The sequence below is a fragment of the Pelodiscus sinensis genome, chromosome 2 (genome assembly GCF_049634645.1).
Source record: "Pelodiscus sinensis isolate JC-2024 chromosome 2, ASM4963464v1, whole genome shotgun sequence".
Lineage (NCBI taxonomy): Eukaryota > Metazoa > Chordata > Testudines > Trionychidae > Pelodiscus > Pelodiscus sinensis.
Window position 1 is genome coordinate 150,357,683 of NC_134712.1, and position 27,746 is coordinate 150,385,428.

Consider the following 27,746-nt stretch of genomic DNA (forward strand, 5'->3'; position numbering starts at 1 on the left):
ACAAAATCACTGTAAAAATGTACATTTTAGTTACATAACAGGACTAAGCACACTTGTTGAATCTGTACTGTTTATTCTCACCACTCACGTTCTTTTCAGTAATTTTCTCAGGAATGCAAGACACGTGTGCTCACCTCTCACAAGAATCACACTGCACCTTTAATAGTACATGAGAAAACTAAATTAAAAAGTCACAATTATACAGATAATTTTGATAAAATGGTACAATTTACAAAATAATATTCCTTCAGAATATAATCCCCGCTGAAGATGACTATGAGCATTAGTGGAAATACTTGCTAATGTAAACTTTCTAACCGTCAGAGTGGTTAAGCACTGGAATAAATCGCTTAGGGAGACTGGGGAATCTCCATCACTGGAGATATTTAAGAACAGGTTAGATATACCTCTGTAAGGGATGAGCTAGATGGTGCTTGGTCCTGCCGTGAATGCAGGGGCCTGGACTTGACAGCCTCTTGAGGTCCCTTCCAATTTTAGTATTTTATGAGTCTATGAAATTTATTACAAAAAACATGATCCTTAAACAATTATTAAATTGGCACAATATGCAACTGGTTACATTTTTGGCCACCAACTTTGTGCTTGCACTGCTTGTGTTTTTCTCATTAGACTCCAGCCCGAATACAAAATTGGTATCCACATCTAAATCTGCAAAAATGAACTGCATATATCCGCATCCGTGGATGTGGATACCCACAGATACAAATCAGATATCTGTGGATTTGTAGGGCTCAATTTCTCGTAGCTTTTTCTTTCTTACCATCCTTCCAGCTGTACTTTTTTTACTGCAAGTCACAGAATTGCAATATAAACAATAGTCCTTTACTCTCTGGAAAAAACAATGAAAGATGGACAAAGCATGGTTACATTGTAAATTGTAAATAGAATTCTTGACTTATTCAGTAGCATTAATTCCATTAAAAATTAACTGTTTTGCAAACTTTTCCTTTGAGTGTGTGTGTGTGGGGGGAGGGGAGTGCTCATGGGTCAAAGTATATTTGGAGCCCCAGCCTATATTTCTATCCATTTTGGTTTATGGATGGTGGATATAATGGTATCCAAAGAGATTTCCCTGCTGAATCTATAGCACCCATTCACTCCCACCACATTTTTAACAGTACTTCCAGATATTATTCATGCAGAATCACCACTATAGAACTAAATCTGTTATAATATGTTAGAGTCCCACTAAGAATGTGGCACAGTTACTGTAACCTGATTCTTTTATTTAAAAAAATTGTATTTTTCTTCTGACTGCATTTAGCGTCTTTTGTGTAGTCTGCACTCTGCTGATGTCTTTAAACTATAAATATGTTTCTGCAAACTAATTACACTTCCACTTAGAAAAAAATTAACTCATGTATCACTATTAACAATGATGAACATTATAAAAATAGTTGACTTCTGGCACTGAATACCTTGAGGATTAGTGGTCCACAGTTGAACCCATCCGTTTATCTGTTGTGTTCTACCATTTTTGTTTTCCAATTCCCTGTTGGTGTTTCGCTTCTTTGAAAGAGGAAAGACCTGAAATTTGAAGGATGTACAGTAGCCAACTGTATAACAGTGCTTTCTTTTTTGTTGCAGTTTCTCAACATGTTTTGTAACCCTTTCTTTTTCTACCTTGAAACAATCAAATTAACACATCTATTCACTTGGTTTCATATAATCGTATCAGTGCTGCTACTAACTTCCTATGACTCATACTATGTGCTAGTGTTTTCTGCCCACTTTCAATGAAGAAGTTGGCCATGATCAGATTTCACAAGTTGACTCAATGTCCATTATGAAGCACAGTCTTCCTCAGTGTCACTAGTTTTTAAAACAGCTTGCACAATAACTATACATGTGAACAGGACCGGCTTTCGGAAGTGCGGGGCCTGATGCACGGGGGCGGCACCGCACATGCACCGTGCGGCCGGGGCGGGAGCCACACATGCGCCGCATGCCTGGGAGTGGGGCCCTCTTAGGCGTGGGGCCCCACACATAGGCACGGGGCCCGATTCCGGGGAATCGGCCTGAAGCCGGCCCTGCATGTGAACTATGAAACTAAGTGTCTAGAAAGATCCCTTCCAATTCCTCAGGAATTGTCTTTCATGCTTTATTTCATTGCCCAGGGGATCAATTATTACCAGCTCTATAAGTGACCATTTATCCACATGGTATTTGGAATATGATGATTTAACAGCTTTCTAATTATTTTTGTAAACATCAAACACATCTTATCAATTGTAAAAATACAGCAATGCAGACTATATTTACATTGCTGATAAAATTATAGCAAGGGTGAGCAATAATTTTTGGTGGGGGGCCATTCCAAGATTTTGGAAAGTGGTGTGGAAGAAAACATTGTCCTCACTCTGAGTTTGTAGCAACAAGTAGCCAGAGGCAGTTTTATTACGAGCTGCAGCAAGGGAAAAACTGGTTCGGACAGGGGAGAAGCCCCCCCCCTCCGAGGCAGATCTTCGAATACAAGCAATTATGAAGCAGTTTATATACTGTCTATTAGATATAATACCAATAACAATTAGTCTCCTTCCCATTACAAACACCAATGGCTAACAGTTATTTAGTTCCACCCAGATGCTCCTTATCTCAAGGTCCCTGCCAGAGTCAGCATTCGTCCTTATCTCCCGTATGGAGGCGAGAGGCAAAGGCACCGTCTAATTACAGATCTCGCGTTGTCAGGCCACAGACTTAGCCTGACTCTTGCTCTCTTGTTAACAAGACCAAGATGGCTGCACACAAATTCCCTTATTCCCTTTTCCTGCCTCCACAGTGGTCAAGGGCCACACTTTTCTGTGGAGGGGGTGCCAGGACTAGGATGGAGGTTGGATGCAGAAGAGTGCATGGACTATGGGACTCGGGCGCAGGAGACAGTGTGAGGTCTGGAGTTTGGGTGAAGAAGGGGGTTGTGATCTGGGTCATGAGATTGGGGTGTAGGATCTGGGAGGGTATTTGGGTGTACTTGAATTGATTTTATTCGCTTTTAGTCTGTGAAACCCTGTTTCTTTAAGTCATTAAGTAAAGGTGAGTTAATTCTAATTTAATCAATTAGATTGTTATTTATAATTGTTGTTTTGGAGTTAGGTCCAGATTATTACTGGAATAATTTTATTCCTGGAGACTCCTACGGCATACCATTAAGTGTCTAGAGGGCCAGCCAGGTGGAGGCACCGCCATTGTATGTTCCTTTAGGAGCAAGGGACTGCAGCAAGGGGGTAGATAGGGAATCCCAAACTAAACAACATTGCCACTGGGGTACTCAGGATATCTTTTTATGTTAAAACTATCAGGCACCTAGGCACACAGGTGAGCGTGGCATGCTGCCGCATAACCCAGGGAGGAAAAAGCAGGTTACACAGGGGTCAGGAAGGAGTCCAGAGAATCCCAGCCTGCCAACTATAGATTCCCCATTCCTGCTTTAGCGGGACCTCCTCATACAATTAGGCAGATTCAGTATATTGGATATTGGGGAGGGGCTAGTGGGGAGGTTTTTCATTACTTTTGCATGGCTGGATATTATACCCTCAAGAATGCAGCACTATAAAGGACAATCCAGGAAACTACAGACCTGTCAGCCTTACCTCAGTCCCTGGATAAATCATGGAGGGGATCCTCAAGGAATCCATTTTGAAGCACTTGGAAGAGGAGAAAATGATCAGGAATAGTCATTAAGGGCAAGTCATGCCTGACCAATCTGATTAGATTCTATGATGAGGTAACTGGCTCTGTTGACATTGGGAAGTCACTTTAGCAAAGCTTTTGATATGGTCTCCCACAGTATTCTTGCCAGCAAGTTAAGGAAGTATGGATTGGATAAATGGACTATAAGGTGGATAGAAAGCTGGCTAGACTGTCGGGCTCAACTGGTAGTGATCAATGGCGCAATGTCTGGCTGGTGTTCGGTTTCAAGCGGAGTGCCTCAAGGATCGGTTCTAGGGCCGGTTTTGTTCAACATCTTTATTAATGACCTGGATGAGGGGATGGATTGCACCATCAGCAAGTTTGCAGATAACATTCAGCTAGATACTTTAGAGGATAGGGATAGGGTCCAGAGTGACCTAGAGAAATTGGAGGACTAGGCCAAAAGAAATCTGATGAGGTTCAACAAGGACAAGTGCAGAATCCTGCACATGGGACGGAAGAATCTCAAGCATTGTTACAGGCTAAGTAGCAGTTCAGCAGAAAAGGATCTGGGGATTACAGTGGGTGAGAAGCTGCATATGAGTCAACAGTGTGCCCTTGTAGCCAAGAGGGCTAATTACATATTAGGTTGCATTCAGAGGAGCTTTTCCAGTTGATCTAGAGAAGTTATTATTCCCCTTTGTTTAGCACTGGTGAGGCCACATCTGTGTCCAGTTCTGGGCTCCCCACTATAGAAAGGATGTGGACACATTGGAGAGGGTCCAGCGGAGAGCAACCAAAATTATTAGGGGGCTGGAGCACATAACTTATGAGGAGAAGCTGAGGGATTTGGGCTTATTTAGTCTGCAGAAGAGAAGATATGATAGCAGTCTCAACTTTCTGAAGGGAGGTTCCAAAGAGGATGGAGAGAGGCTGTTCTCGGTGACCGATGGCAGAACAAGGAGCAATGGTCTCAAGTTACAGTGGGAGAGGTTTAGGTTGGATATTAAGAAAAACGATTTCACTAGGAGGGCAGTGAAGCACTGGAATGGGTTACCTAAGGAGGTGCCAGAATCTCATCCCTAGAGGTTTTTAAGTCCCAGCTTCACAATGGGTGGGATGATTTAGTTAGGGTTGGTCCTGCTTTGGGTAGGGTGTAGGATTCGATGACCTCCTGAGGTCTCCTCCAGCCCTAGGATTCTATAATTCTATGATAACAATAACAATAAAAGGTAGCAAGTGCTATAAGAGAAACACAGAGGCTACGTCTACACCGTAGCCTTCTTGTGGAAAAGCTTATGCAAATGAAACACGGAGTGGAATATCACTCCCCTAAGAGATGTCTCTGTCTGATCCATGTGCTCCTCTGAACCCATCAGCTTTCCCCTAGCCCTTAGTTTAAAAATTGGTCCACGACTTTTTTTATGTTACGTGCCAGCAGTCGGGTTCCATGTTGATTTAGATAGAGCACATCATTCCAGTATAGGATCCCCCTTTCTCCAAAGTTCCCGCCATTCCTGATAGAGCTAAATCCTTCCTTTCTACACCATGGTCTCATCATGCATAGAGACTCTGCAGTGCAGCCTTCATACTTGGCCCTGTGAGTGGAACTAGAAGCATTTCAGAGATAGCCTGGGAAACATCCGATAGGAGCTCTCAGGTAAGTGTGGCTTTTTTGGCGTGACGGGGTGGCATGGAAGGTGTGTTGGAGACAAGGAGCTGTGCTGTGGGCTGGTGGGATGAGTATCCTAGTGTCTGTCTCAGTGGTGCTAGTTGCAGGGAGTGTGTGACCATGTGTTTGGCAGTTGAAAGTGCTTTGTTGCAGATGGGGGGGGCCTAGAGAGGCTGATTGGGTTGGAGGCCAGGCTTGGAGACAGCAACCTTCTACCAGAGGCAGCCAGAGCAAACTAAATGAGCAGCCAACACACAAGTTTGCTTAGAGGCAGCCCCACAGAGGTTGTACTTTTTCTTGGTTTTTGTTTTTTCTTTCTTCTCTTCAGCCTTCAGGGGGCAATAAAAACATAGGAGCCTCTCAGAAGGAAGGTAGAATAAATAAAGATAAGCTGTTGGGAGTTGCACAGCATGTGCTATGTTTGTCTTCCTCCCGGAAGATTGAAGAAATTTCATCTGGATAGAAGACAGCATTTAATACTGCATACACTACATGCTGAAAAACCATTGAGGGGAGCCCAGAACAGAGAAGAAAATTGGCAGCATATGACTTCCAGGAGACGACAACTCCAGAATCCTGATAGAAGCAAGTAACCGCTCTTAGGGTCTCTTCACACGTATTACTGTGGGAAATGCTTTGGCAGAGACCTCCAAAGGAAGGCATCAGGAGGAGACCCCATTGACCAGAAGGCATGGATTGCCTAGGCTCGAGGGTTCCACCACCACCAGTCCCAAGAGGAGGAGAGGGGTGGTGGTGGTTGTCGTGGTCTCCCTCTTAAGAGGGATGGAGTCATCCCTCTGCTGTCCAGATCATAAATCTCAAAGTGTGCTGCTTACCTGGAGAATTCAGGATGTGACGGAGTCTTCCGAGACTGATCAAACTTTTGGATCACTACCCCTTCCTACTTCTCTATGGGGGAATCTAACGATACTGCCAAGAATGACCTTGAGTGGGTCACTGCAGATTATGCAGTGATGGGAAGAAGGATCAAGGAGTTTGAGGTGCAGGTGGTGGTCTTGTCAATCCTCTCTATTGAAGGAAATGGTCCAGGCAGGCATCTTTGAATTTTGGAAGTAAATGCTTGCTTGTGGAGGTGGTCTTCAGAGAGGGCTTTTGTTTTTCGACCATGGGATGCTGTTCTGGGCTCATTGATTGCTAGGAAAAGATGAGATTCATCTAATGAAGAGAGGGAAGAGAATCTTTGCAGGCAGATTACTTGCCCGTTGAGTCTTTAGGTTAAGCTTAGAGGCAAGAACAACAGAAGTGATGTTGTACTTGTTGTCTGCTATAGATCACCAGATCAGGTCGATGAGGTGACGAGGCTTTCTTCAGACAACTAAGAACCTTCCAGATCACAGGCTCTGGTTCTCACGGGGGACATCTGCTGGGAGACCAATACAGCAATATACAGACGATCCAGGAAGTGTTTGGAGAATGTTGGGGTACTTCCTGGTACAAGTGCTGAAGGATCCAACAAGGGGCTATATACAGCTTCAGCTGCTGCTCACAAACAGAGGAATTAGTAGGGGAAGTAGACATGGATGTCAGCCTAGGAAGCAGTGATCATGAGATGATCGACTTCAGGATTCTGACAAAAGGAAGAAAGAAGGGCAGCAAAATACACACCTTGGACTTCAGAAAAGCAGACTGATTCCATCAGAAATTATGGCCAAGATCCCCTGGGATGCTAATATGAAGGGGAAAAGAGTCCAGGAGTGCTGGCAGTATTTTAAAGAAGCCTTATTGAAGGCCCAGGAACAAACCATCCTGATGTGCAGTAAGAAAAGCAACTCTGGTTGGCCATCAGCTTGGCTTAGCAGTGAAATCCTTGGTGAGCTCAAACATAAAAAGGAAACTTACAAGAAGTGGCAACTTGAACAGATGTCTAGGAAGGAGTATAAATATATTGCTGGAGTATTGTTTGGAGAGGGAGTTCTCCAGGTAAAAGAGGAGTAAAAACGGGACCCTTGTGGTAAGTGGCTGTCTGGAGTGTGTGTTTGTGTGTGAGGGAGTTATTTACTGTGTGCTGAGCTTGTGTTTGTCTGTTTGGTTGGTTTGTTTGAAGGAGATTCTAAAAGGTTTGAAATCTAGAAGCCTCTGTTAATTGGCTGAGCCTCAGTCAGGGGGAGGGACTACCAGAGCTATATAAGCCTGTGACTCAGCGACCAAGGAGCTTGCGAACAGGAACAGCTAACAGGGAGTTTGGAGAGGGAGGTTAGAGGGCACTAGTGACTTATGACCTTCTTTAAAACATAACTCGTATAATAATCTATATTCCAGAGGTTTAAAAAGAATCCCAGTTTATACTTAAACTTATTCATTAGAAAAATGGAGACAGAAGCCCAGCAGCAGAGTGGGGGCTATCCTGTTTATTGCATCAAGTGTAACATGTATGATTACCTGCCCTGTGGGTGGGTGGCATATGTGTGCACCCGTTGCAAGGAGCTCCTGACCCTCAGAGACCGAGTTTGGGTTTTGGAGGCCAGCGTGGCTGAACTGGAGGAGCTAAGGGAGGTAGAGAGCTATGTTGATGGGACTTTCCGGGACACTGTAGTACTGTCCCACCTCCAGTCTGAGAGCCCCAGTGCTCTTAAGGAGGATGAAAGTCTCAAGGGAACAGAGCATTCAATGGGAGCAGAGGGAAACCATCCCGTAGTTGGGACCTTCCTCCCAGAGGATGTTGCAGTATCCTCTCGCACTGAGGATACCTCTAAGGGGGAGGGAATGCCAGTTATGAAGAGGCAGGTGTTAGTAGTGGGCGATTCGATCGTTAGAAACATAGATAGTTGGGTTTGTGATGACCAGGAGAACCATGTGGTCACTTGCCTGCCTGGTGCGAAGGTTGCGGATCTCTCGAGGCATCTAGATAGACTTATGTGTAGTACTGGGGAGGAGCCAGTAGTCGTGGTACACGTAGGTACCAATGACGTAGGGAAGGGTAGGAGAGATGTCCTGGAGGCCAAATTTAGGCTGCTAGGAAAGAGACTGAAATTCAGGGCCTCTATGGTGGCATTCTCGGAAATGCTTCCAGTTCCACGCGCAGGGCCAGGTAGGCAGACAGAGCTTCAGAGTCTCAATGCGTGGATGAGATGATGGTGTAGGGAAGAGGGGTTTGGATTTATTAGGAACTGGGGACACTTTTGGGAGAGGGGGAGCCTATACAGGAAGGATGGGCTCCACCTAAACCAGGGTGGAACCAGACTGCTGGCACTAAACATTAAAAAGGCTGTAGAGCAGTTTTTAAACCAAGAGATGGGGGAAAGCCGATTGGTGCAGAGATGCACGTAAATCGGAGGGAGACTTCTCTTAGAGGAGAATCCATTGATAGAGATTCTCTAAACTGTAGTCAGAAAGAGAGGAGGGGAGAGGGCAAATCATGGGCCAGAGCAGACAAACAACTGCATACAAAGGAATCCAATGCATCAGGGAAGGGCAGACAAATAAGCAGTGGCAAATTTTTAAAGTGCTTCTACACAAATGCTAGGAGTCTGACTAATAAGATGGGTGAACTAGAGTACCTCGTATTAAATGAGGAGCTTGACATAAGAGGCATCACTGAAACCTAGTGGAATGAGGAAAATCTGTGGGACACAATCATACCAGGATATAAAATATATCGAAAGGACAGAGTAGGCTGGGTGGGTGGCGGAGTGGCACTGTATGTGAAAGAATGTAGAATCAAATGAAATAAAAATATTAAGTGAATCAACATGTTCAATAGAATCGCTATGGATAGTAATTCCATGCTCCAATAATAAGAAATTAGCAGTAGGGATATGTTACCGACCACCTGACCAGGACAGCGATACTGACATTGAAATGCTGAGGGAGATTAGAGAGGCTACCAAAATAAAGAACTCTATAATAATGGGGGATTTTAATTACCCCCCATATTGACTGGATACATGTCAACTCAGGAAGAGAAGTGGAGATAAAATTTCTCAATGGCTTAAATGACTGCTTCTTAGAGCAGTTGGTGCAGGAACCCACAAGGGGAGAGGCAATTCTCGATTTAGTCCTGAGTGGAGCGCAGGATCAGGTCCAGGAAATAACCATTACAGGACCGCTTGGGAATAGTGACCATAATATAACAACATTCAACATTCCTGTGGTGGGAAGAACACCTCAGCAGTCCAGCACCCTGGCATTTAATTTCAAAAAGGGGAATTACACAAAAATGAGGAGGTTAGTTAAACAGAAATTAAAAGGTACAGTGGCTGGAGCCAAATCCCTGAAAGCTGCATGGAAACTTTTTAAAGTCACCATAATAGAGGCCCAACTTAAATGTATACCCCAAATTAAAAAACATAGCAAGAGACCTAAAAAAGAGTCACCGTAGCTTAACCACCATTTAAAAGAAGCAGCGAGGGACAAAAAGGTATCTTTTAAGAAGTGGAAGTCCAATCCTAGTGAGATAAATAGAAAGGAACATAAACACTGTCAAATCAAGTGTAAAGATCTAATAAGAAAAGCAAAAAAAGATTGAGGAATAGCTAGCCAAAAACTTAAAAAGAAATAACAAAATGTTTTTAAGTACATTAGAAGCAGGAAGCCTGCTAAAAAAAACTCTGTGGGTCCCCTAGATAATCGAGCTATAAAAGGAGCGATCAAGGACGATAAAGCCATTGCAGAGAAACTAAATTATCTCTTTGCTTCAGTCTTCACGGCTGAGGACGTTGGAGAGATTCCCAAATCTGCACCGTCCTTTGTGGGTAATGAATCTGCGGAACTGTCCCGGATTGAAGTGTCATTAGAGGAGGTTTTGGAACAAATAGAAAAACTTAATGTTAACAAATCTCCAGGACCAGATGGCATTCATCTAAGGGTTCTAAAAGAACTCAAATGGGAAATTGCTGAACTATTATCTGTGGTTTGTAACCTATCCCTTAAATCGGCTTCCGTACCTAATGACTGGAAGGTAGCCAACATGACACCAATATTTAAAAAGGGCTCCAGAGACGATCCTGGCAATTACAGACCGGTAAGTCTAACTTCAGTACCGGGCAAATTAGTTGAAACAATAGTAAAGAATAAAATTGTGAAGCATGTAGAAGAACATAATTTGTTGGACAAAAGTCAACATGGTTTTTGTAAAGCAGGGGTTCCCAAACTTTTTGATGCGGGGACCAGTAAATCCATTCACGAACTTTTGGAGGCCCGGTAACATTCATTTGCATATTTGCATATTCATTAATCAAATGATGAATATTCAAATAAATTGTTTCTGGTCCTCCCAAAACCCCCAGTGCCAGCTTTAGCAAAGCTTTTGATATGGTCACCCACAATATTCTTGCCAGAGAGTTAAGGAATATGGATTGGATAAATGGACAGTAAGACAGACAGAAAGCTGGTTAGACCAGGGTTTCCCAAACTTTTTACTTTAGTTGGAACCCTTTTTTTTTAAATACTGCTTTTTGCAGCCCAAAAATATAAACACATAAAAAACAAACTGAGAAAATACCAGACATAATACATGTCTGGTATTTTCTCTTTAGGTAAGTTGTATTACTACTAGATGTATCAGTTTGTAGTTTCAAACTGCCTGGCTGGTAAATGTGCTCAGGCTCCATAAGTGTGTCTACCAGCCAGACAATTCGCAACTACTCAAGGGAGGTTGTGTGTGTGTGTGTGTGTGTGGGCGGGGGGGGGGACAATAGAAACCCCGGGCCGGACTAAGTCATGTTTTGCGAGGGGGAAGGAGGGAACAGGGACAGCGTCCCAAGATCTACATATGGCCGGGTCAGTCCCACTCCCCTCAGGCCGATTCATTCCTCCCTCCTGCTCCCCCCGCTGTGCCTCTGGCCAGCCCCACTCCCCCAACCCATTCCCGGGCAGCCAGGTACCCCCCCCTTCTCCTCCCAATCTCCCTTGGCCAGCCCCGCTGTCTGCATCCAGCCCTCTATCCAGCAGCTGCTTCTTCTCTTCCCCCCTCCCCACATCTTCCCTGGCCAGCTCCCTGCCCCCAACCTTGCACCCCCTGGCAGCCCTGCTTCCACCAGCCCCCCAATCTCCCCAGCCTGCCCCGATTCCCCCGTCCAGTGCTGCTTCTAGTGGCCAGCTCTCCCCTCCTCCTCACCCCAGAATCCCCTTAGCCCTGCACCCTCCTGGTGCTTCCCCCTTTGCCCTCTCTTTCCCTGATACCCATCCCCTCAGCACTCTCTGCCACATCCCCTCCTGCCCCTCTGTGCCCTCACACCTGACTTGCTCCATCCCCACCTCTCACATGCCCACCCCTTCTTTCAAGCCTTCTCCCACCACCTCCTCCTCCAGCCCCCAATGCCCTTCTCCTCTCCTCTCCTCTCCCAACATCACCCTGTCCCCCCGCCCACTAACACCTCCCCTCCTGCCCTTTCCCTCGTTGTCTGCACTTGGCCCCCTGGCATTTGTCTCTCTTTCCTGCACCCTGTTCCTTGGTGCCTTCCCCTCCCCCTGCCCAAGCCCCTTCTCCTTCCACTCCTCCCCCTCCACGCAAGCCCGCCTCCACTGCCGCTGCTGCCTCCACCCAAGCCTGTTCCCTACCTTCTGCCTCCCACATTGTGGGGCCGGAGGCTGCCGGAGTCAGCGTGGCCCCGCCACATGCCTCCGAAGACTTTTAAAATCCCAGGCCGTGACTTCGCGTCACGCCCGGGCGTCCTCCCCACCCACGTGCAACGCCGCACATGGGCAGCAGCAGGCGGTGAGGAGGAGCCACGCATGGCAGGGATACTCTGGGGGTGGGGTGGGAGGACGAGCGGGGGAACCCGCGCCAGGCAGAGCCGGGGGAGAGACCTAGCTCCTCATATCGGTGGAACAGGACCCCCAGCTCTGTAACTCGCCGGCACTTCCGGGTTCAGGAGCGTGGGGCTCGAATAGCCCTAAGGCCGGCCCTTCCGGCAACCACGAGCCATGCTGAGGCCCATTGTTTGGGAAACTCTGTTGTAAAGGGAAATCCTGTCTTACTAATCTATTAGGGTACGTCTAGACTACATGCCTCTGGCGACAGAGGCATGTAGATTAGGGTACCGGACATAGTAAAATGAAGCGGCAATTTAAATAATCGCCGCTTCATTTAAATTTACATGGCTGCCGCGCTGAGCCGACAAACAGCTGATCAGCTGTTTGTCGGCTCAGCACCATAGTCTGGATGCTCCCCTGCCGACATCAAAGGTATTTGTCGACCACCCAGGTATGCCTCATCCCAGGAGGCATACCTGGGTGGTCGACAAATACCTTTGATGTCGGCAGGGGAGCGTCCAGACTGTCACGCTGAGCCGACAAACAGCTGATCAGCTGTTTGTCGGCTCAGCGCGGCAGCCATGTAAATTTAAATGAAGCGGCGATTATTTAAATCGCCGCTTCATTTTACTATGTCCGGTACCCTAATCTACATGCGTCTGTCGCCAGAGGCATGTAGTCTAGACGTACCCTTAGAGTTCTTTGAAGGGGTTAACAAACATGCGGACAAGGGGGATCCAGTAGATATAGTATACTTAGATTTTCAGAAAGCCTTTGACAAGGTCCCTCACCAAAGACTCTTGTGTAAATTACATGGCCATGGGATAAGAAGGAAGGTCTTTTCTTGGATTGAGAACTGGTTAAAAGACAAGAAACAAAGGGTAGGAATAAATGGTGAATTTTCAGAACGGAGAGGGGTAACTAGTGGTGTCCCCCAAGGGTCAGTTCTGGGACCAATCCTTTTCAACTTATTCATAAGTGATCTGGAGAAAGGGGTAAGCAGTGAAGTGGTAAAGTTTGCAGATGATACCAAACCGTTTAGGATAGTCAAGACAGAAGCAGACTGTGCGGGACTCCAAGAAGATCTCACCAAACTGAGTGATTGGGCAACAAAATGGCAAATGAAATTTAATGTGGATAAGTGTAAAGTAATGCACATCAGGAAAAATAACCCCAACTATACGTACAGTATGATGGGGGCTAATTTGGCTACGACAAATCAGGAAAGAGATCTTGGAGTTATCGTGGACAGTTCTCTGAAAACTTCCACACAGTGTGCAGCAGCGGTCAAAAAGGCAAACAGGATACAAGGAATTATTAAGAAAGGGATAGAAAATAAGACCCATAATATCTTACTGCCCCTGTATAAAACTATGGTACGCCCACATCTGTGTACAGATGTGGTCTCCTCACCACAAAAAAGATATTTTGGCCTTGGAAAGGGTTCAGAAAAGGGCAATTAAAATGATTAGGGGTTTGGAACAGAGAGGTTCAAGAGATTGAGGCTTTTCAGTTTAGAAAAGAGGAGACTGAGGGGGAATATGATAGAGGTATATAAAATCATGAGTGGTGTGGAGAGGGCCGATAAAGAAAAGTTATTTATTAGTTCCCAAAATAGAAAAACTAGAGGACACCAAATGAAATTAATGAGTAACAGGTTTAAAACTAATAAAAGAAAGTTCTTCTCCACACAGCGTGTAGTCAACTTGTGGAACTCCTTGCCAGAGGAGGCTGTGAAGGCTAGGACTATAATAGAGTTTAAAGAGAAGCTAGATAATTTCATGGACATTAGCTCCATAAAAGGCTATTAGCCAGGGGATAAAATGGTGTCCTTGGCCTCTGTCTGTCAGAGGCTGGAGAGGGATGGCAGGAGACAAATCGCTTGATCATTGTCTTCGATCCACCCTCTCTGGGGCACCTGGTGTTGGCCACTGTCAGCAGACAGGATACTGGGCTAGATGGACCTTTGGTCTGACCCAGTACGGCCATTCTTATACAGGGGGTGTAATTAGGACAGCCAAAGCTCAATTGGAATTGCAGCTGGCTAGGGATGTGAAGGGTAATGAGAGGGGGGAGGACAATCCAGGGAATTACAGACCAGTCAGCCTCACCTCAGTCCCGGGAAAAATAATGGAGAGGGTCCTGAAGAATCCATTTTGAAGCACTTGGAAGAGAAAGAACCAATCAGGACTAGTTGACATGGATACACCAAGGAGGGCAAGTCATGCCTAACCAAAATGATTAGCTTCTATGATGAGGTAACTTGCTGTCTGGACACGGGGAGGTCGGTGGCTGAGAGACTTTGCTTTTAGCAAAACTTTTGATACAGTCTCGCACAGGATCCGCGGCAGCCAGTTAAGGAAGTATGGATTGGATAAATGGACTACAAGGTGGCTGGAAAGCTGCCTAGATTGTCAGGCCCAACAGCTAGCGATCAACAGCTTGATGTCTGGTTCGCCGTCAGTTTCAAGTGGCGTGCCTCAGGGATCAGTGCTAAGGTCATTTTTTCCCCATCACCTTTATTAATGATGTGGATGAGGGGATGGGTTGCACCCTCAGCAAGTTTGCAGATGACACTAAGCCAAGGGGAGAGGTAGATATGCTGGAGGGCAGGGATAGGGTCCAGATTGACCTAGGCAAATTAGAGGTTTGGGTCATGAGAAATCTGAGGTTCAACAAGAATAAGTGCAGAGTCCTCCATGTGGGATGGAAGAATCCTAAGCACTGTTCCAGGCTGGAGACCGACTGTCTAAGCAGTAGTTGCCCAGAAAAGGACCGGGGGATTACAGTGGAAGAGAAGGGAGATGAGAGTCAACAGCATGCCCTTGTAGCTGAGAAGGCTAATGGCATATTAGGCTGCATTAGGAGGAGCATTTCCAGCAGCTCTACAGAAGTTGTTGTTCTCCTTTGTTCGGTACTGGTGAGGCCACATATGGAGTATTGCATCCAGTTCGGGGGCCCTCCCTACTACAGAAAGGATGTGGATGCATTGGAAAGTGTCTAGCGGAGGGCAACAAAAATGATTAGGGGGTTAATATGTAACTGCTGAATTTTTCAGCGGTTGCACATTTATATGTCAGGGGGAAGGAGGAGGCTCTACAGGAGCAGGTTTGTGCAGGGAACCACCCCACCCTTCTGCTGCCTCTGATACAGAGGCTGGGGGGCGGGGTGGCTTGCATAAAACTGTGAAGGTTAACTGTACACTATCAGAGCCCTAGTTTACGATGCACATTTTAAAATGTCCTCCCAGAATATCCCCCTGGTCAAACGAGATGACAGTTGAGAGTAACTGCTGCAACCACTTGCCAATATTTAGTACTAAAACACCTGACGCATTTAATCAGGTTACAAGGACCACTTTGCCTGCATTGTTTTTCCAAAACACTTTCCTAATCAATATTACATGAAGAATAAAAAAGTTATCAAAGCGATGTAATGATGGAAAATATTAGGCTTCTTATTCATCAGTAGGCATCCGAGTTCTTCTGCATATAGAAATGATTAGGCAAAATTTTAAAACCTAGCATGAAAACCAGTTGCAGAACTTCTCTCTACAGTTAAAGCCAAACTGTGTGTTCTGGTTGATATTTTCTACGTTCTGCTTATAAACGCCATCTATCTGTTTGCATAGTCTATATGCAACAATTAGAGAGAAGTACATTTTTTCCTTCCCCAAGAAATGGAAGCAACAGTGTTCACTTTTTGTTTGTTACCAGGGTCTATTCTGTTAATTGTAAGGCTTTGAAGTTATTTACGCAAACCTAATTCATAAATACCACAGTAACTTCTTATTCCTGCAAAGAAGCAGCAACCTAATTTACCTCTTCATTGGAATAGTCGTAAATAGTAAGTGGCTTAATGCAATCATGCACAAACCTGCCACAATACATGTTTAGAGAAGACATTAAAAGTAGTAAAGGAATGCAATGCTTGGTGTGATGACATTCACTAAGTCTTTTAAGGATTGATACCCAATCCCACAAAATGTGTTGGCTAAATGGAAACACGATTAGCTAGGTTTTTTGCCTCCGTCCCCCAAAAAGCACTGCAGCCCTCTCTGAGAAGATGTTTGTGTAATGTGTTTTGTAAACACTACCGTAGACCACAGCTACCTTCTCCATCTTATTTTTCCCATAAAATAATTAAGATGTAGAACTGGATAGCAGAGAATTGGTCCTGTAAGGATAATTTTTAATATGGAGATATGCCATCATCTCGTAGAACTGGAAGGGACTTTGAGAGGTCATCGAGTCCAGTCCCCTGCCCTCACAGCAGGGCCAAGTACCACCCCTGACAGATTTGTCCCAGATCCCAAAATGGCCCTCTCCAGGATTGAGCTCACAATCCTGTGGTTTAGCAGGCCAAGGCTCAGTCAGCTGAGCTATCCCTCCCCCCCAATCACTAGGTAAATATAACTTGTTTCCTTTCTGTGCTTCTAATGTTAACATTTCCAAATTGAAGAGGTACTATTTCTTTCAAACTTCTTTGGTGTTTAAGAAAAAATAATACTTTCAAAATAATCACCTGCACTATACAGAAATGGCTTATTTTGTTTAACGTGTGAATCTGTCTCCGGTTAAATTGGGCAACCAATACTAATGGTACAGTGTCATAGGCGGTTCTGTTATGCTGAAAAAATAGCAGTGTCATGAATGCAGGAGAAAAGGAAGCAATAGAAAAATTCTTGATCACAGCTTGTATTGTAGAACGAGAGTGAGAAGGAAATCAGCTTAATTTTCAGTCTCTGCCCACAATTTTTGCCACTAATCCGGTACCTCAAATTAATGCAGCACAAGGTGAATCACATGGATTTAAAAATTAAGTATTTTAGGGTGGGTCTAGACTACGGGATTTTTTTTTTTAAAGTGGCCTTTCTTCCCCTCCATCTAGACAGCTGCCGTGTTCTTTCGAAAGTAAATCAAAAGACTGTGGCAGGTTTTTTGACCGCGGAAGACCTCGTTTTATGAGGAATAACACCTTTCGAAAAAAGGCGCTATGTAATGTAAACTGTGCTTTTTCAAAAGACAGCATCCAGACTGCCTGAGTGCTCTCTTTTGAAAAAGCGGTTTGCTTTTTTGAAAGTACTGGTTATAGTCTAGATACTTTAGAAAAAGAGCATCTTTCGAAAAAGGCTTGCAGTCTAGACGTAATGTGAAAGCTAAAAGATGCCTTTAAGGCACTAGAGAACCAGTACTTAATTCTTGGTCACTGCAACAGATCAGTCAGGATGATCAGTGCCACAAAGCAGGCTTTAAAGCCAGAAAGGATGGCCATGATCTTTTAGTCTACTCTGACATGCACACTTCAGAATCTTGCTCTCCCATTCCGCAACAGACCCATATCTCAGAAGGAATAGATCCCCTCAATTCTTTGGTGGCAATTCTTTCATTACCACGTATGTACTGATCGATCGCTCATTGAACACGATTGCTTTCATAAAAACAAATTTACAAAATGCTTGCAAAGTAACCTTATTTTAAATTATGTAATTGCGGTAATATTAATGTGTTAAAGATGCAGTAAGATGAAGGCTACTTACGATGTTATGCTAACGTAGGCAGATGGTATTGCAAACACACAATTTGGTGCAATAACGACAGAGGTATCATGTGTCAGAACTCACAGTCCAAGCAGAGACTTCCCTGAGTTTGCCCCACCAGCTCCCCAAATACAATCTGCAAGAGAAATCAACTGTCTTGTTTTCTGCAATCCTTCACTGTTGGTTCCTCATAATAAAGCTATATACGTTAAGTCAGATCTGTGACCGTTGGAGTGCTTTTATTTATAGAAGTCTTGCTTTTAATGCATTGAATATTTAATTGACAATCTCATGCACTAAGTTTACTTTTACAGGATCGTTTTAAAATAGAAGGTTTAAAGTTAGTTTAGCTTAGTTAATAATTTCTTACGTGTTTAGTCAATTGAGTAAAGAGCAAAGCAAAAGGAACCAGTCCTGGACAACAATTGGTTCAAATGCTTAAAAAAATAAATAAAAAATGCAACATTGAACAAGCCAAGCTTTGCGAGGAAACTATGCTTGAAATATGATAAAGAGAACTCTCCTAACAGCTTGGTTCTTACAGACAGGGGAGGATTGTTGTCAGGGGGTACGCCCCTGACGGGGGCTGCTGAACCCCTTATACTGACCCGCGTCTCATTCCGGGCCCATACCGCACCCCAAAGTCTCCAAAAGTTCAGGCCCCTCTATCAGGGGATATACAGTATCAATGTCCCAACACAAAGTCCCGGCCCCTCTATCAGGGGATATACGGTATCAATGTCCCAACACAAAGTCCCGGCCCCTCTATCAGGGGATATACGGTATCAATGTCCCAACACAAAGTCCCGGCCCCTCTATCAGGGGATATACGGTATCAAGGCCTAGTCCCTCTGAGGAGCCTCTCCCGGCCTCAGGCCTGGTTATCCGGGGGGGGGGGGGGGGGGGGGCCTGCGTGGTAGGGGGACCCGGGCCCTCCCTCTCCACCGGGCCCCAGCCCAGGGCCCTTTTAGGCAGGGTCTGTGGCTCCTGCCGGCTCGGCGGGGAATCCGGCCGAGCCAAATTTTGTATCCCCTGCCCTGGGCTGCTTCCTACCGCGCCCTGGTTCCCCGGGGGCCCCTTGTCCTCCGAGGCAGGACCTGCTGGGGTTGTGGGCAGGTTCCGGTCTCCTGGAGTTGGGGTCTGCTTCTTCGGTGTCTGGGTCCAGCACTGGCAGCAGCTCTAGTCCCAGCGGCTGCACAAACACTGGCCTGGCTTGGTCTCCTCCTTCCCCCAGCTGTCTTCCTGCTTGCTGGGCTCCCTCTGCCTTTATACCTGGCCTCTGCTGGGAGCATGCCCAGCAGGGCCGGAAGGGCGGGGCCCTCTCAGCCAGCTGGGCCTGGGCTACTCCCAGCCCTGCAGTGCGGGGCCTGTTCGCCCCGTCACAGTTGTGTTATGGTGCATTTATAGTAATCTCCAAAATGCTAAAATTTTAAAATATGAGCCTGTGGAAAGAGAGAAGACCCATTGCAGCTAGATTTGACATCCATAAAATCAAAGGAAAAGGCCCCCTTTGGTCTTAGCCCCAAGGATGAGGGAAGACCAAGAAAAGCACAACCCCAGCTTGCCCAAATTTAGATCGTAGCAGAAGAAAGCAATTGGCAATGCAATCACTTGTTATACTGTGTAAATAACCCATGTTTGCCAAAGATAGTTGTCATTCCCATCTGATTACATTGATGCCCCTCAGGATGAGAGGTATTTGCAGGATGGGCTTTTTGAGAGTGTGCCGAACACTTACGTTTGCTACCGTGTCCGTGTAGCAACCATAACACGGTTTCCAAATATTTCTGAAAGTTTTGGAACAACATTTGACCTATAACCCCTGACTGAGTTACTGAAGTCTTCAAATCCTGTTTTAAAGTTACAGGCCATTCACCATTTACTCATATAACCGTGCAAGTGACCCATGCCCAATGCTGCAGAAGAAGGTGAACCCCCCGAGACACTGCTAATTTGGCCCAAGGGAAAATTCCTTCCCAGTCCTAAATATGGTGGTCAGCTGGACCCCGAACGTGCCAGCAAGATCCAAACATCCAGACAATGTCTACACTACATTGATGTATTGGAAAAAGGTATGCCGCGTAGCGTAGATGTAGCTTCAGACTCCTAGGTAAAAAGACATTGTAGTAACTCCGAGAGCTCCACGACTAGAGTCTCATCACTGGCCACGGTGGGTATTTGCTGTTAACGGTTGCAGCGTGACCACGTGCCACTGTAAACAGTCCCCTCATACCACCCTCTCCGTACAATTATTAAGCACAGTCTTAAAGCCGGTAAGGTTTTAGGTCCTCCGTGCTTTTCGCTGAGGAGTTAATCCAGAAATTCTCGCCTCTGATTGTTAGAAACCTTTGTCTAATTTCAAGCCTAAATGTATCGATGGCCAGTTTGTCTGCATTTTTTCTTGTGTCCACACTGGTGCTTAACTTATAATGCCTCTCCCTCCCTGGTATTTATCCCTCTGCTGTATTTAAGGAGTGCGAGCGCATCTCCCCTCAGCTGTTGTTTGATTAGGCTCAACAAGCCAAGCTCATTTAGCCTCTCTTGCCTAAGGTAGGTTTTCCATTCCTCTGATCATCCTAGCGGCTCTTCACTGCACCTGTCCCTGTTTGCACTAATCTCTCTTTAATCCGGGAAACCGGAATTGCACACGCTAATCCAGTTGAGAGCTCCCCAATGTCGTGTATAATGACATTAATGCTTCACTAGGGCTATTGGAAATACCTTGCCTGATGCATCCTAGCATTCCATTGGCCTTTTTCACAGCTGCCTCATGCTGGCAGCTTGTGGTCATCTCGTAACAAACCAGTTTCCTTCTCTGTTGCTTCCAACTGACAAGTCCCCAACTTAGAGCCAAAAAAATCTTTGTTACCAACTGCACTGCTAAATTTTATTCCATTCCAGTTTTGGAGATCATCCAGATTTTATTGCATGATATTGCCAATATGGCGGAGGACCAGACTACCTCTCTGCAAATTTATGAGGCTATTTCCACTTGTTGTGCCAGGAGCATGAATACAAATCTTAAAGAAGATTGGTTCCAATACCCATCCTTAAGGAATTTCACTAATAACTTCACTCCAGCCTGACAGTTCACCATTCATTATAACCCAGCAGTTCTTTATCCAGCTTTCAAGTCTCATTAATTCCCATCTATCAAATGCCTTACTGAAATCCAGGTAGATCAGATGTACTGGATTGCTTGCATGTAAAAAAGTCAATTTCCTCAGACCGATCAGGTTGGTCTGGCGTAATCCACCTTTTGTGAAACCATGGTGTATTTTCTCTGTTAGCTTTTAACTTCTGTGTTCTTAACGACTCTTTCAAAATTTGTTCCAAGAGCCTGCATACAATGGAGGTTAAATTAGACATGCTATAGTTTCTTAGATCATAATTTTTTGTTTTAGAAAGAATAAACAGGCACAGGTTGACTTGCTCATATCTGGGACACACTAGTCTGGCACGACTATGGCTATTGCTAGATCAGAGAGCCCCGGGTTCAGAAAGTCAGGTCCCCGGGGCCGGTCGAGACTTAGCATCCCCGGCAACCCAAGAGTAGCAGCTCTTTTATTACTGGTTTTAAGTTCCTTTGCAAGCTCCAGCTCTGCCTGGCTTTTGGCAGTCCATTCTTCCGCTACACTTTCTAACCAAGAGGTTGGTTTTCGTGCTGGTACGTCTCTCTTCCACTGCTCTCAGGCTTTCTGCTTTCTCTTAATAACATGCTTGATTGACACCTCGCTCATTCAGCTTGGTCTGCAACTTTGATTTAAATGCCAAACCTCTTCCACATTCGGATCCTCAAGTTCTTCACTCCAGTCCACATCTACTACTAATTCCTCTATATGTTTTCAAGTTTGTCTTTTTGAAATCAAGAACCTTAGTTGCACACTTACTTTTATGTATCCATCCATTTAATTTAAAATAAATTAGCTCACGATCACTTGAACCAAGGTTTTCCCCTACAACCAACCTTTCTGTGAGGTCTCGCTACCCCTCGATATCAAATTTAAAATTGCATCACCTCTTGTTGGAACGGTGAGTTTATGGTGAAGAACTGTCAGCTATCACACATCCAGGAAAACTTGAGTCCTGCCATTATTAGGAGCACTTACCCTCCAATTTTTATCTTGGAAATTACAGTCTCCTATCATTACTTGAGTGCCAGCAGTATCTAGTTCAATAAAAACATTAGAGATCTTTATCCATATCCAAATCTGATCCCGGTGGCCTGGTTGCATAACCCAAGCACTGATCCTGGGGAACCTCCGGTAGCTTTTTTCCCCACTCCGAAGTGATTTTGACCCAGACTGTTTTATCAAATGCATCACTTCTAATTTCTTTACAATTTACCTTCTCGTTCATACACGGTGCTGCTCCACCATCGTTACCTTTATTTCCTGAATAGCGCATGCTCTTCAATACCTGTACTCCAGTCATGACTGCTAGTCCACCGTGTTTCTGTTATCCCTCTAATCGATTCCCGTGCTAGTAGTTGTAGTTCCTCTCCTTTGTTTCTGGATTACCAGAAAACACATATTTGTTTCTGCTTGGCTTGCCCACACTCTCTACGCAGGTTGTGCTTACTGCTTTAATTTAGGGATGTAAGAGACTAATGGGAGTCACTACTCAACTAGTTCTTTCTCGCCCCCCTGTTTTCCCCCGTTGCTGTCTCTGATAAAGAGGCAGCAGTGGGGAGCGGGAGCTGGCTGAAAAGCGAGTTCCCCCCTCCCCCTGGCACGGTTTCTGCAGGGAGGGACAGGGGCGGTTGAGGCACAGCTGGGAACTGGGCATGAGCTGGGAGTCAGCTGTCCTGGCTCCCATCCTGTCCCAGACCACTGGCTCTGCATTTTAAATGGAAATTCTGCTGTCTTCTCAATTATTTGATTGTTCATAATTTCACATCTCCGCATTAACTATACTATATAGTTAAGCGATAAAACTGCTAGCGTGGGACAGTTACAACAATGTAAAGGTGCTTCATACTGAAAAAGCTATTCCCACTCGTACGAATAACCTAGCCTCCTTGTCAAGGTCCAACCCCGTTACCTACATATTTGCACAGCATTTAGTTTATGTCACCCCTGCTCCGAAGAGCTTATTCAGAAGAAAATTGCAAAGAGATTTAAAGACGGAAGGAGAAGAGGACGGTTAAAAAATTGAACCATGGGGTTACACAGATTAGGTAGGTTGCAGCCTTGTGACTCCAATCATATTTCAAATTAATTCACCTTTCTTGTAATTTCTACACACCCAGCCTTCATTGCTTCCTTGGGGAGAGCAGTAGACTTATGGGTTAATTAAGCATTCCAAGCATAAGGGCAAGCATGGAAAGAATGGGCATGCTCATAGAAGCAGACAAATCAGCCGTTACAATTTGAATAAGTTTGTTCTACCTACTGCATAAGCGAATTTGAAAATAAAGATGTTAATTGAATACTCGAGTAACCTCATGAATTCTTATCAGTTAGTCGACGATACTGTAGTACTCGGGGGCGGGGCCAGCAGCGGCGTGGGGTGCCAGGCGGGAGCTAGTCTGCGAGGGGAGCCAGTTTGAAGACCAGCTGCTTTGTTACCCTGTGCTGCTGTCTCCGATAAAGAGGCAGCAGGGTGGGGTGGCCTCACCTCTGTTGGGGGTGGGAGAAGGTCTGAGCTCCCGGACACAGCGTGAACCGGAACTGAGCCGGGCTGCCTACCCGCCCGGCTCCTAATACACTTCAAATGCGGAGCAGCAGCGGGAGTAGGTCCCGAACCCTGCGTCCGCAAGGCTGCTGGCCAGCCTGCTAAGAAACTTACTGGTTGGAGGGGGAGTGCATGTAGGCTATAGCACTAATTTATAAGCTTTTGCTTATCGCTTAATTGACTACACAGTTGCATTCCTAATAGAAAGGGCCTGGAAAGTGAGAAAAAGCAATCAGCTGCAGCAGACTCTCTATACCCACTTGCAGGATCTGGTGCTTCGATGTTGAGCTTAGGCACTGTCTTGAAAAGCCACACCATCCTCTGAGGGGTGCAACGTCCGTGCAATTCAGATAGTTACTTTAGAGTACACAGGCTGCCCTTGTCCTGGGGAACAACTGACTCTCCACTAGGACCAAATTGGGCCCCAAGCTCTTCAAGGTGTATTACCTCCTGACTCACCTTACACATCCAGGACTTTCTATCTAGTGGATTTTGCATAGCTCGTGGCGTGCCACACCTTCACTCCCTCCTGTCCCCACTAGAAGGGAGAGACGCTTGGTAGTTCAAGGCTCATCTGGTTTCTGATTGCATACAGTGTGAAGTTAAGATGCGGCCACTAAAGGAATCGGGACTGGTCTCTGTGCCAAAATCTGTTTACACAGAAGCCAAGCCAAATATTGCCATTTTGGCAATAACGTTACTCTCTCACTAGTCCAAAACCAGGAGAAAATTCCTTATCCGGCAGGGATGTAAGATCCCATTACCAACCGGTAAGGTTAGGGATGTTCAGGTGTACTTCTGTACACAGTTAACTAATAAGTAGGGAGGGAACAGAGGAGGGAGGAGCTGGTGCACATGGAGAGGCAGCAGCACGGAGAGTGGGGTGGGGGAAGGCAAGAGCCAATGTACGTGGGAAACCAGAGCCGCCCGCCGCTCCTATCGCCTGCGCTGCTGTCAGGAGCCAGTACGTGCGGGGAGCTGGCTTTTAAGGTGGCTCCTGCGTGTGCCGTTTTCTGCAGAGCCACCTGCCCCCTATGCTGCTGCCTCTTTCCATGCTCACGCCTGCCCCCTGCGTGTAAATATATTTTAACATCTCTAGTTACGGGTGATTGTTTCCTGGGTAACCGCTTACCATTTAACATCCCTATGTCCAGCATTGCTATCAGCAGTTAAATCAGAAGCGGCGTGGAAGACCAAACTGTCACTGTCTACTCAGGCTCTAAAAGTCTTGGAGACTGTAGGAAAAACCCATCGTAGCACCAACTCCTTAGCTGGCATCAGGTTTGTGTCTATTTTCCATTGCCAGTACCTTTGTAATGTTACTGCAAGTCCATGCAGATGCCCGCCAGGTTAAAATAAAGCAGACCTTTCCACAGGTGGGACACAGTCAACCCTTTTCTCCTTAAACAACGAGAAGTTGTGTGGCACCTTATAGACTGACATGGCTACCCCTCTCATACCTTTTCTCCTTCGTAATATGAACCAGGACTTGGGGATCTTGATAGATGATCAGCTAAATACGAGTCCACGTGAAATGCTGTGACCCAAAGGGTCGATGCAATCCTTGAAAGTACAGGCAGTCCCCGACTTACGTGGATCCGACTTACGTCGGATCCCTAGATACGAACGGGGTGAGGCAACTCCCGCACATGCGCAGCAGCATTCCCGGGGCTCGCTCACCTGGGTCCTAGGATCCTCCTCCTCCTCGGGCCGGCTCCGACTGGGGTCCCGCAGAGCTGCCGGGCAGAGGAAAAGTGCCTCCCCACGCCCGCTGCCCCCCCCACCCCCCTGCCAGCAACAGGCTGCCCCCTCCCCTGAGCAACAGGCTGCCGAACAGACAAAAGCAGCCTCTCTGCCCCTCCTCCCCTCTATACATGCCGGGCTCCCGGAGTGCAGCAGCGTCCCTGGGGCTCGCTCACCTGGGTCCTAGAATCCACCTCCTCCTCCTCTTCGGCTGGCTCCAACTGGCCTCTGCCTGCAGCAGCTGGCCACAGGGACAGGGATCCCGCAGAGCTGCCGGGCAGAGGAAAAGTGCCTCCCCACGCCCGCGCCCCCCCCCCCCCCGCGGCCTCGCATCCTGCACGCCTCCCCCCTCCCCCCCTGCCAGCAACAGGCTGCCCCCTCCCCTGAGCAACAGGCTGCTGAACAGCAGACAAAAGCAGCCTCTCCGCCCCTCCTCCCCCTATACATGCTGGGCTCCCTGGGCAAACAAAGACTCCACCAAAACAAACAAAGTGCTGGCCTCATTGTGTTAGCAAAAAAAGGACCCTCCTCCTAGAACCCTGGGTGGTGTGTGGAAATAAAGCTATTAGCTCAAAGCATGGTGCAGAGCTGTTTGGTATTTGATGAGTTACTCCTTTAGTCCTGAGTTTGTCACAGGGACAGAAATAGATGTGAAATCTTCTGAACAGGGGAACAGACAGCAAAACAAACATTAGAGGGGAGTTAACCTTTCCCTATGCTATCCAAAACTAAAAAAAATGTTTGGCTAGAGTTTCCCCTACAATATGTACCAGTTCCGACTTACATACAAATTCAACTTAAGAACAAACCTACAGTCCCTATCTTGTACGTAACCCGGGGACTGCCTGTATACACAAAGGAATATCTAGAAGGATGGGGAAGACTGCATTATCTTTATTTGGTACTGGTGTGACACCCACCGGAATAGTATTTTCAGTTCTGATATCCCACCCTTCAGGAAGGATTTTGATAAATTGGAGAGGATTCAGAAAAGAGCAGGAGAATGACTGCAACATGTGTTGGAGTGAAAGGCTCAAGGAGCTCAGTCCTTTGGCTTAACCAAAAGAAGGCTCAGGGGTCACTTGATCAGTTCATAAGTATCCCCATGAGACACAAAGAGAGGGCTCTTCAATCTAGCAAATGTATGACAAGATCAGAAAGCTGGAAGCTGATGCTAGACAATTGAAGCTAGAAAGCACAGGGTATTCGTTTTTAGAACGGTACGGTAATAACCATTGGAACAACTTACTACAGGCCCCAGTGAATTCTTTTCCATTACTGACAGCTAAGCTTTCTCTCCTTCCTCCCCCCCCCCCCCCCCCAGCTCCCTCCGCACTTCCAAATTTTTCTAATTCTAACAGGAATTAATTCAGGGGGTCATACTAGACGATCCCTGTGGTCTCTCCCGACTTTATAATCTATGAATGTTCTCATTCAATAGGTTCTCAAGTAGCATTTAAAATTACATTTTATGCAAGGAGTAACGGAACCAGAGAAGGTTGACGTGCTCCACATCCGACACATCTTACCGCCTTCCCATACTAGAGAATTGCGAACAGGTGTTTTAAGTAAATGTTACTTAGCCTTTTTCTGTAAAATAAAAATTCCACACCAAATACCACTGAATTTGGATAAAACAAATGATGGAGGAAAATAGTCAACTATTTCAGTTTTCAAAGTGTGAGTATTTTTAAAAACCCTCATACTGTCTTTTCAAACTACAAGTTAATGTAAAATGTTTCCTTGCCTATTTATATTCAAATTTCCTTGTGTGTTTCTCCTTCGTGCAAACCTTGCTGCTCCAAAATTCACTATGTATAAACTACTCTTTTCAATCAGAAGAGTTAAAAGCTTCATATATAACAACACCTTAAATGGTTTAATTTACTTTATCCTACTGAGACGCATAATAGTAAAGACCACAAAAAGCAGAAGTGAAGCAGTCCGGACCAGCAGAAGTCAGGACTGCTTAGTCCCGGCTCGCACTGGGTCTGGGATCTATCCCCGGTGTGGCGCTGCCTTTTAAATGTAATTTAAAATGCAGAGCCACAGCGTTCGTGGACCGGGCGCAAAGCGGAACTGAGCTGGGCTTGTTCAGCGCCGGCGTAGCATCACAAACAGCTGCCTTTCAGAATGTCATACCTAGGCTGTAGTGTACATGCTCCGTAAGAGCTTCTGTTCTTTGCTGCTGTCCTCACTCTGTCCGTACGTGGCTTCAGAGGCTGCTCCCGACTCTTTCCCATCATTGAAAAGAGACTCGGGGGTGCATCGCAGCAGGGGGAGGGGGCAGGGTGTAAGCAGGGGGCAGAAATGTACCAGCCTAGGGGCTTCAATTAACTTTCTGGTGGGGCAGAAAGGGGGCTGGAAAGAAAAATTGGGCAGGGAGGGGAGTGTGATTGGAGCTGGGGTGAGCCCTTCTACCGGAGTTTTGCTCCCACACAAGGAAGGACAACGGGGGTAACTGTTACCCAGAGAGTGAGCCCCCTGCCAAGGGTGCAGATCTAGGAGAGGGGCAGAGAGGGGTTTTTACTTCCCTTTTCAGAGAGACACGTGCCTGAGCGCAGGGCAGCTTCCCGTCTGCTCTTAAAGGTACAGCTGCCCTAATATCTTGTCTTTCCCTGCCAGCCCCTGCAGTCCCTCCCTCTCTGCACTGACTGCTACAGTCCATGGGGCAAAATGCTGCAAGCATCCCATCCCACATGCAGCTGTGAGGGAGCATGTAACACATTCTGAGGATTTAAAAGTCTCTCATCA

General features: G+C 46.0%; 1 long non-coding RNA gene across 1 annotated transcript; it reads right to left on the bottom strand.

The window, feature by feature from the left end:
• Positions 1-108: 108 nt before the first annotated feature.
• LOC142826794 (uncharacterized) lies at positions 109-27,497 on the bottom strand. The gene is made up of 5 exons (XR_012901044.1): positions 27,135-27,497; positions 17,574-17,709; positions 1,440-1,548; positions 782-850; positions 109-157 (listed from the first exon to the last, which is right to left on the bottom strand). It is a non-coding gene; the product is annotated as an uncharacterized LOC142826794 (long non-coding RNA).
• Between the last annotated feature and the right edge of the window lie 249 nt (positions 27,498-27,746).